Consider the following 10,767-nt stretch of genomic DNA (forward strand, 5'->3'; position numbering starts at 1 on the left):
ATGCTCTGCCCACTGAGCCACATTCCCAGCCCTTAAGACCTTTTTTAAAGGGTGAGGGCAGCCGAGATGGAGAGACATTCCCGAACGCTTTAGGCAGTAGTGGGCCACGCCCAGCCTTCAGACACTAACGGAGGACATCGTGGTGCTCTACCTCTGCTATCCGCTTGTGTTTTCTTCATAGAAATTCAGAGCTAATCCTCTTGTCTGGGGCTGAGACAGGTGGCCCTCTAAACAGCAGTGGGATGAGTCACAGAGCCGGGTGCTGGAGCCGAGCGGATCACAGAGCAGTGCTGAGCACCAACCAGGAAGTGCGGCAGCCATAGGGACTGTGAGGTAAGAGTGAGCTTCTGCGGAGTGAACAGGGCATCAGAGACGCGGTGTGATGGAAGGCCGGTTGGAGGGCTGGCTCAGTTGGTGAAGCACTTGGTGCACAAGTGTGAGGACCCAGGTTCCCAGACCCACAGAAGTGCTGGATAGCGTGGCATCTTGCAGTAATTCCAGTGCTGAAAGGCAGCGACAGAGACTCGCCAGAGCAAGCTAGATGTGTCACCAAGCTCCGCATTCACCTGAGAGACCCTGACTCACTGAGTAAGGTAGAGAGCATGAGCTTTGTGTCTCCACATGCATGCATACGCATGCTCATGTGCAACCATACACGCGGGAACTCGTATACATGCACGCACATCATACACATACACATGCTACGGCGGTTAGTGACATGCTCAGGGACTAATGGAAAAGTCTGGTGACATGCAAGCCATCGTGAGGACAATCCAAGCACCAAATGACAGGCAGGAGGGGACTGAGTGGGATGGAAGCCATGCTAATGGAAATGTCTCAGTTTGAGGCACAATGAGGACGAGAATGTTTACATACTGCCTAAGGACCCTGTCTCTGAACACTGAATGCAAAGGAGGCGGTGGGAAGAATGGTAGACCTCACCATGGCCCTGGTCAGCAGGGCACAGCACCGTCAGGAGCAGAACCACTGACTATGGATGGAGTATGGGGAGGATGCAAGGGTTCCTCTGTGATGCTCCTGGCAGAGACATCACGAGGAGTCAGCAGGTGCACATGGAAGGAGATTTTTTTTTGCCAAGCAGCTGACCAGTCCACCATGTCCAGATCACAAGAGACCAGACAAGGCCGTGAACCATGCCTAATGAGAGAGGGAGGGAGGGAGGGAAAGAGAGAGACAGAGACAGAGACAGACAGAGAGAGAGAGACACAGAGAGACAGAGAGAGACAGAGACAGAGAGGCAGAGAGAGAGAGGGAGGGAGAGAGACAGAGATACAGAGAAAGACAAAGACAGACGGGGGAGGGAGAGAGAGAGACAGAGAGAGGGAGGGAGAGAGAGAAAGAGGGAGAGAGGGGAGAGAGAGAGAAGAGACAGGGATGGGGCTGTGAGACGGCTCAGTGGGAAAGAGCACTTGGTGTTCAAGCACGAAGTCTGGCTTTCCAATCCCCAGCACCTATGCAGAAAGCCAGGTGAGGTCACAGCACCTGTAACTTCAGCACGGTGTGGGCAGAGACAAGAGCACTAATCCTGGGGCTTGCTGGCCATTAGCCCTACTGCAGGCTTAGGACTAGAATGCGGAAGTGTAAATGCTGCAAACCCTTCCTTCCCCAAGTTTCTTTTGGTCACGCTGTGTTATCACAGCAACAGAAAGCAGACTTTAGTGATGCGTTCTAGCTTGTGAAATATATGTACTGACTCAAGTGTCTACCCGTCATGGACCTGGTTATTCAAAGCTGATGAAGCCAGGAACTGTGGTACAAGCATGTCATCACAGCGTTTGGGAGTTTGAGGCAGGGGGATTTGGAGCTCAAGGTCATTCTTGGCTATAGAATGAGTTTGAAGCCCATCTGAACTATGTAATTAGATTTTGCCTAAAAAAAAAAAAAATCAAAGTTGTTATACATAGACACCAAACCCAAATCAGTTAGAACTGTCAGAAGGGAAAAAAATTTCCTGCTTGGTCCTTAGAACTTCTCTGTAGCTTGAAGATTCTCTCTCTCTCTCTCTCTCTCTCCCTCCCGCCCCCCCTCTCACACCCCCCACACATGCATACACACACACATGCACATACACACATGCATGTACATACCCTAGGACACATATGCACACATACACACATGTAGCTGTTGGCTCAGTGGGCCTACTTTAGGACTCTACTGTAGAAAGGTCATCAGAGCCTCTGCCCAGGCAGTATGCAGAAAGAGGATTCACTCTTTCCAGACAAACTTAGGGGGCAGTAGTTCCCTACAGTAAACACCTGAGCTGTGCTTGGGAAGCAGGCTCAGGCTTGGTGGTGATAGAACTTTCCCCTTTCGGTGATCATAGGGATTAGTTTATCACTACGTAGGTGGGGGGGAAAAAAAAGTTGCAGCTTTTAGAAAATGCCCAGAGAGTTCTGGAAGACAGAGTTTATTTAGGAAAGCAGGCAGACTGAAAAAGGTGGGGTGTGGGTTGCTTTTCCTGTCACTGTGACAAAATGCACACTAAATACACTGAGGGGAGGAAGGCTGGATTTCTGCTCAGGCTATGGCCCGTCCTGGGAGGGAAGGCATGGCGGCAAGAGCGTGGGGCAGCTTCCATTGAAGGACAGCAGAGCAGGAACTCACGGCAGGAACCTGAAGACAGGCCTGCTTGCTATTCTGCACCGCACTATCTCTGACCAGGAAACTTCCTCACGCCCAAGGAAGCACAGCAGGAAGCACAGAGGATGCTGCTTGAGAGCTGTGTCTCTGGCTCACCCCCTCACTCAAGTGTAATTAGCTTTCCTGTACAGCTGAAGCCCACCAGCCTAGGGACAGCGCCTCCCACAGTGGCCTGGACCCTCTTCCCTCAATTAATAGTCAAGACATCCCCCTCCAGACATGCCCATAGGCCAGTCTGATCTAGGCAATTCCTTCCCCCAAGGCTTTCCTCTCAGAAGACTCTAAGCTGTGTCAACGTCAGCAATACAAGCTAACTGGGACAGAACAGAGCCACCTCATTTAGGGTGGGTCTTAATTCCCCAGTCTAGAAACTCCCTTACAGACAAAGGCTTGTCTCCTGGGTGATTCTGGATGCTGCCAAGTTGACAGTGTTAACCAACCACAGAGGGGTGTGCCAGAGAAAGAGACAGAGGAAGTGTGTGTGTGTGTGTGTGTGTGTGTGTGTGTGTGTGTGTGTAGTAGAGGGAGCAGCGACACAACCAGGGAAGGCCTAGGAGGATGATGAGGAGCCCTCATAGGTTCGAAGCCCGTCTCTGCCACTTTTGATGGACCATCCTGCGATGACCCCAGATTCTGCAGTGTTTTGAGTCCCACAGTCACCCACGCTGCACAGACTCTGGTGGTGGGGTGGGGGGCAGGGTCTGGGTGTGGAACAAAAACAGCACTCTGGTGTGGCTCCCTCAGAGGCCCCAGGGCGAACCTTCCATAGCTTCACGGTCCCATCGGGCTGAGGGACACAGTCACCTCACAGGGCTGTGCTGTGCAAGGCGTGGCCGAGGCATCCACGTGGGAGGAAGGATGCTCCAGGCCTCAGCATTACTGGGAAACTAGAACCCAAATGTGGCTGACAGAGGCTGTGTGTGTGTGTGTGTGTGTGTGTGTGTGTGTGTGTGCGTGTGTGCACGGGGTGTCACAGGACTAGCCTGTGTCTGCAGTGCTCAGAAGCTGAGGACGGGGAAGCCCAGTGACCCAGCACGAGGATCCGAGTTGAGAAATCGGTTGGCGACTCATTGAGGGGCCTTGGAAACTCTCTGCCCATGTCTACTTCCTCTCCTTGTTAGTGTATGAATACCCAGGGTTAAAACTCATCTCTCCCTACTTGGAGGGGTAGCAGGGCCTGCAGGGGAAGCGGTCATGCCTTGGGTGAAGACATCTGCCAGCCCTTTTGCAGACGCCAGCCCCTGGTCTCACACAAGGACACTGAGAGCACAGCTCAGAGATGTCTCTTCCCTCAGGCTCTACTGGCTGGTCTCTCTAACACACACTCCACATTTAAAAAAAAAATATTTTATTATGTATACAGTGCTCTGCCTGCATATATGTCTGCACACCAGAACATGACATCAGATCTCATTCTAGATGGTTCTGAGCCGCCATGTGGTTGCTGGGAATTGAACTCAGGACCCTGTGGAAGAGCAGCCAGTGCTCTTAACCTCTGAGCCATCTCTCCACCCCACACCCACTGTCTTAGCTTTTGTTGATCTTCCACTGAACTTACTAGAAAAGTGGTACATGAGAAGCCTTCGGAATTTCTTAACAGCCTGACAGGAAGAACCATGGCTGGTGACAGTCTCTGTGCCAGGACGGGTTGGATGCTTGTTCATCTGTTGGTGCCCTTGCTGAGGAGGGGTGGAGTGGGAGTGGCTGCCGAGGGTAGACAAGGAAATAAGTACAAATACACAGTAGCTGATAAACACCTTCAGCAAAGTGGATGGACACAAAACCAACTAAAATTTAAAAAAAAATCAGTAGCCCTCCTTTAAATAAAAGACAGACAGGCTGAGAAAGAAATTAGGGAAACAACACACTTCGTAATAGCCACAAATAAGAGACAGTATCTTGGCGTAACTCTAACCAAACAAGTGAAAGACTTGTATGAAAAAAAACCTAAAAAACTTAAAGTCTCCGAAAGGAAGAAATTGAAGAAGATATCAGAAATGGAAAGCTCTCCTATGCTCACGGACTGGTAGGATTACTATAGTAAAAATGGCCATCTTACCAAAAGCGATGTACAGATTCAATGCAGTTCCCACCAGAATGCTAACACAATTCTTTACAGAACCTTGAAAGAGCAATTCTCAGCTTCATATGGAGAAAAAAAAATCTACCTTGTGTTTACCCCACTAGGGGCTCCCTTATGATCCCAGAGGCCACAGGAAAATCCTGTCTTGCTCATTCATGGGCAGCTGAGCCCGGAGGCATGACCTAGAAGGTGGAAATGTTGTTCTGGTGCGATCCAGACTGGGCAGGGAAGGGCTGGGGTGCCCCCCAGGGGTGCCAGGTGCTCATGTATACAAGGTGTCCCCCTGGCCATCCCAGAGATGATCAAGAGGCACAGGGAACCTAGGGGGAGTGGCCAGGGCCCAGGTCTGACAGCAGCTGGACATTTTTGCAGGAACCGAAAAGGCCCTTGACTCTCTCCTCCTTTCTCTCTCTCCCTGCCTTCCACCTTCCCCCTGTTTCTTTTTCTAGAAGACAGCCTCATCCCTCACAGGTGAGCCCCGTGACTTTCCAGGCTCTTGGTTGCACTGCTGTTTGCCCCGATGGAAGACAGACGTTTGTTTCTCAAGTTCTCTGCTAGGAAGCCACGGGACTCCAGAACCACACACTTTCCTTGGCGGTGACTCAAAGGATGTGGCGGGTCATACCCAGGGCAGTTCTAAAATAGGATAGGCAATTGTTGGTTTTGCTTCCCGGGAAGGTTTTGAAAGATCCTGCCACTGTTTCCCCAAGAGAAAACAACCCAGAAACGTATGCAGAATGCAAAATAGAGCTGCTGGGGTGCTGGAGAGCAGAGGGCTATGGGCCTGAGGCCTTAGGCCAGAGGCAGCTGCATAAGATAAATTCTAGGACTTTCTGGTTATTTTCCTCCTTTCTTCCTTCTTCTCTCTGTCTCTGTGTCTGTCTGTCTTTCTGTCTTTCTCCCTTTTACTCAGGGACTAAGTGGGTACAGCTTGAACCTTGTGGCAAGAGGCAAACACCTCTGGGGGGAAAACACAGACCTCTGGCTTAAAGGACAGGAACCAGAAACAGGAAGTTGTGGTCACCAGAGTGTGAGCTTCCAAAGGAGAGATGAGAAAAGACGACTTCCAGACTCTCCACCCTCCCTCCTCTCTCTGTGTCTCTGTCTCTCTCAGTCTCTCTCTCTCTCTCTCTCTCTCTCTCTCTCTCTCTCTCTCTCTCTCTCTCTCTCTCACACACACACACACACACACACACACACACACAGGTGCATACAGGTTTTGCAGAGACACACACACATAGACACACAGACTTGATTTAATACTGGCTGCAATGCTGTGTGAACTTGCCATTGACAGTGAGGCCAAGCAAGCAAAAAGCCAAGATTTTAGCCTCTCCTTCAGCTGTGTCTATACAGCAGATCTGAGAAACCTAGCAGGGCCCCCTCTGCCTTTCAGCTTCATGGGGGGGGGGGGCACAACATTCTGGGCTGTGAAGGACCCTCTCCTACTGACCAGGGTGTCTGCTCTCACCCGTTAGTCTGAGGCACTTCCCCTTCCAGTGGCTTGGGTTGGAGTTGGCATATTGTTCTATAGTGATACTGAGGCCAAGGCGGGAACAATACCACTATGTTCTCTGTCAGCTCTTCCTTGGAGGCTAAGGACCCCCAATTTTAAAACAGTGGTTCTTAACCTGTGGGTCACAACTCCCACAGGGGTCACATATCAGGTATAGTGTATATCAGATATTTACATTATAATCCATAACAGTAGCAAAATTACAATTATGAAGAAGAAAGAGAATAATTTTTATGTGGGCGGCGGCGGGGGGGGGGGGCATGGAGAACCACCACAACATGAGGAACTGTATTAAACGGTCACTGCTTTAGGAAGGTTGAGAAACACTGCTTTAGAAGGTCCACCCTGTGATGCTGCTATAAGTACTTGGAGAATCCAGTGTGGGCTTTGCTCAGGGCTCTGGGATTCCACTGACAGTCTGGGACACGGGCTTTGTCCTAGTTAGCATTTCTATTGCTGTGATGAAGCACCATGGCCAAAAGCAAATTGGGAAGAAAAAAAATTTTTTATTTTATTTTTTTTTTTGGCTTATATGCACTTCCATAATCTAGTCCATCACTGAAGGAGGTCAGGACAGGATCTCAAACAGAGCAGGAACATGGAGGCAGGAGCTGATGCAGCGGCCACAGAGGGGTGCTGCTTACTGCCTTGCTCGTCATGGCTTGCTCAGCCTGCTTTCTTTATAGAACCCAGCCCAGGATGGCACAACCCACAGTGGCCTGGACCCTACCCCATCAATCACAAATTAAGAACATCCCTTACAGGCTTACCTATGGCAGGATCTTCTGGAGGCATTTTAGCAGTTGAAGTTCCCTCCCTTCAGAAAAAAATGATAGATTGAGTCAAGTTGACCTAAAACTAGTAGCCAGCACATTTGCATCCCAGAGGCCCTGAGGACAGGAATGAGAGCAACCTTGGAGAAAGCTCAGCAACCCACACTGCCTTTCTTCTGAAAGAAACCATCTGCTTCTTAGGAGGATCCTCTCCTGTCCTGTCCTGTCCCCTCCCCTCCCCTCCCCTCCCCTCCCTTCTTCTCCCCTCCCCTCCCTTCTTCTCCTCTCCCCTCCCCTTCTTCCCCTCCCCCCTCCTCTCCCCTCCTTCCCCTCCCCCCTCCTCTCCCCTCCCCTCCTCTCCCCTGCTTTCCCTCCCCCCTCCCCTCCCCTCCCCTCCTTCCTCTCTCCTCCCCTCCCCTCCTCTGCTCTCCTCTCCTTTCCTCTTCCCTCCCCTTCCCTCCCCTCCCTCCTGTTCCCCTCTCCTCCTACTGCCCCCTCTCAAACAAGTCATCCATGTCTCCAAGTCCATTTGAGAATCACTTTAGAGTACCAGGAAGACGCGTCTCTACCCACAGCTCCCTCTGTGGAGAGTCTCCGCAGCGGGTGAAGGGCCCAAAGCCCTCTCCTGCTTGCCAGCAGCCGCCCCCCACCCCCCACCCCCAGCACTTGTGTGTCCACTCCAGGGTTTTCAGCCGACTCCATCCCAGTGCCCAGCCTCACACACCCTGAATACTGACTTTGCAGGCAAACAATGCTGATTAGAGCAGGAGGCCGGAGAACATTCTGTACATTTGGATTCCCGGGATCCCGGCTGTTTTCCTTGATGACCTCCTGGAATGACCAGCCAGGACTGGTGTCCCACGGAGTCACTGGACCCCAGCTCTGACCACAGCAGGTGACCAGAGACCTTCCTTGAGCTGGGTCTGTTTGTAACAGGACCTTCAACACAATCGATTTTTCGTCTTTCTTTCCTTTTTTTTTTTCCCCTCCCCACAAGCTAATCTCATTATTCCAGAAATTTCTGTCAACCTTTTCAAAATGCTCATTTTTTTTTAATGTCATGCCTTCTGCCTCCACTCTGGCACTGCTGCTCTGCTTGCCAGCAGCATGCCAGCTCCGGCCTCTGTGCTCTGTAGATAAACAGCACAAAGCTGTGCAGGCTCCTCCCCATCCCCAGCACTGAGCAGCAGGGGAGAGAATTAAAATGCACAACTTAATTGGATCTCCACCATCCTGCTGGCTTGGAAAGCTCACCTCCCCATGCCACATTTGAGCGTGGGGTTTAATTCCACGAGTGTCTTGGCAGGTAGAAGGCATTAGTAGTAAATAGCTCATTAGGGGCACATCTAGCCTCCTGCCTTCTCTGGCGTGCAGCGGATACTTTTAGGGGTGCCCTAGTTAGCTTTAATTGTGGGCTTGACACAGCCTAGAGTAATTTGAGAGAAAAGCCTCTGTTGAGGGATTACCTAGACCAAATTGGCCTGTAGGCATGTCTGTGTGTGTGTAGGGAGGGGACGGAGATGGGGAGTATCTTGATTATTAATTGAGGGAGGAAGGTTCAGCCCACTGTGGGAGGCGCTGTCCCTAGGCTTGTAGGCCTTGGCTGTACAGGAAAGCTAATTACACTTGTGTTGGTGGTGGGGGGTGGTGAGCCAGAGACACAGCTCTCAAGCAGCATCCTCTGTGCTTCCTTAGGCGTGAGGAAGTTTCCTGGTCAGGGATAATGCGGTGCAGAAAAGCAAGCAGGCCTGTCTTCAGGTTCCTGCCGTGAGTTCCTGCTCTGCTGTCCTTCAACGGAAGGATGGTAACCTGGGAGTTCAAGATGAACTGAACCCTTTCCTCCCCGAAGTTCGATTTTGGTTGGAGTGCTTTTTAGCACAGCCACAGAGAGGAAGCAGGAACAGTGAGCGGAGTGCGCGCCTCCGTGAAGAACGGAGTGATTGACCTGAATTGGGCCCTGGGCCAAGACCAGCCTCAGGCAATTCCTTCTCTCAGCTAATTCTCTTTAGGAGTTCTGAGTGGAGAATGGCATGGTGCCCAGCTTAGGAGCTCATTTCCTAGGCCAGGGGTTCATGCCCAGCCCTAGAGGGCTCGTGACTGAGCATGCGTGGACTGTGCTAGGTTTCCATTGCTGCCTTACTTGGGAAAGGAAAGATTGGAGGCTGAGGAGATTGAGATGTCCTGTTTGGCGGTGGAGCAGCTGGGCGTCAGTCTGAGTCTGGCTAGCCACCAGGGAACCTCTCCAATTCCAGGAGTGAAGTGGATGGATGAATGAGCTAGTGCCTGTGAATGGCAACTTTCACCTGACGTGACAGCCAGACCCTGAGGGAGTGGCCTGGGCCTTCCTGAGTGGGCAGAAGGGCCCCTTGAGGATGGAGCGGGGATGGTCACTGAGGTCCTGCTGTGGTGGCTGGTAAATACTTGAGCCCACTGGAGCTTGGGATAAGACAGAACAAGATACCCCCACCCCTGGGCCGGGCAGGCTGCCTAGAGACGCTCGGATCCCCGCCAGAACTGGTGTCTCCATAGGGCACCCCTAATGGCACTCCTGTCCCCTCTGAGGGACACCCCAGCTGAGGCTGATCCTATCTGCACCAGCTCGCACCCTCGGCATAAGACTCCTGCTGTGTGGGGATGGTTTCTGCACACACTCAGCACAGGACTCCTGCTGTGTGTGTGTGGTCTCTGCACACTCTCAGGGAGAGGTCAGCTAGGCCCTTTGGTGGTGCGTTCTCTGCCTTGACATATACTCATCTCAATATCGCCAGCTCAGTCATCACACACAGAAGCATAGGCACATGCATGTACGTATTGCATACATGCTTATAAATTCTGAGAGACAGGTGCACGCACACACACACACCCCACATCTGATTTAGACACCGATAAACACACCTGTTGTGGAGAGCCACACAGCCCTCTGCAGTCTGCTGCTCCAGCTACCTACTTTAATTTTTTTTTTTTTCTGAGACAAGGTTTCAGAAACTTTCTGTGTAGCCCAGGATGACCTTGAACTCTTGGGCTTCCTGTTTCTACCTCTTCAGAGTCAGTGCTGCAGGTGTGAACCACCATGCCCAGTGCTGGGGTTAGAACCCACGGCTTCCTGCACTCTCTCAACCGAGCCACTTTCCTGCCTTGCTCTTCCTTTTTTTGATTCGAGGCTAACAAGGAAAAGCCCCCTATCTTGTCTTGAGGACACTTAGGTAATTAGTTGTGCAAACTACAAGCCTGGGACCAAACATTTATTCTACATATTAAAGCCCATAAAAGCCAGGTCAAAACCTAGACCATCCTGGGAGCCTGTGTTGCAGATGTGTGGGGCTCACAACGGGGCACTGGGGCAGCATCCCGCTGTGTGCATGCGTGCGTCCTCCTGCATCTGCTGGCTCGAAGAGCAGCGTCTCCGCTCTGTGGAAACCTTTCCCCACACTGATGGTTGTCCTGCCTTAGAGAGAAGGGAAGCCGTGGGAAGTGTGTGTGTGTGTGTGTGTGTGTGTGTGTGTGTGTGTGTGTGTGAGACGAGGTTCTCACGCCACCCCAGTTTAGTGCAGTTCTGTCCTGATGGCATGTAGCCTTAGGGGTCTCTGGGAACAGCTAGAGGACAGAGGTGGAGAAGAGGCGGGGAAATGGGGCTTTGCATAGCCATGGGGAAGCCGTCATGCGCACTGTGTGCAGACTTCCCAGGGAGGCTCCTTCAAGGTGGTCCAAGGTCCTGCTTGTCACCCAGGATCTGT

The sequence above is a fragment of the Acomys minous genome (assembly GCF_964271855.1).
Source record: "Acomys minous genome assembly, chromosome: 16".
Lineage (NCBI taxonomy): Eukaryota > Metazoa > Chordata > Mammalia > Rodentia > Muridae > Acomys > Acomys minous.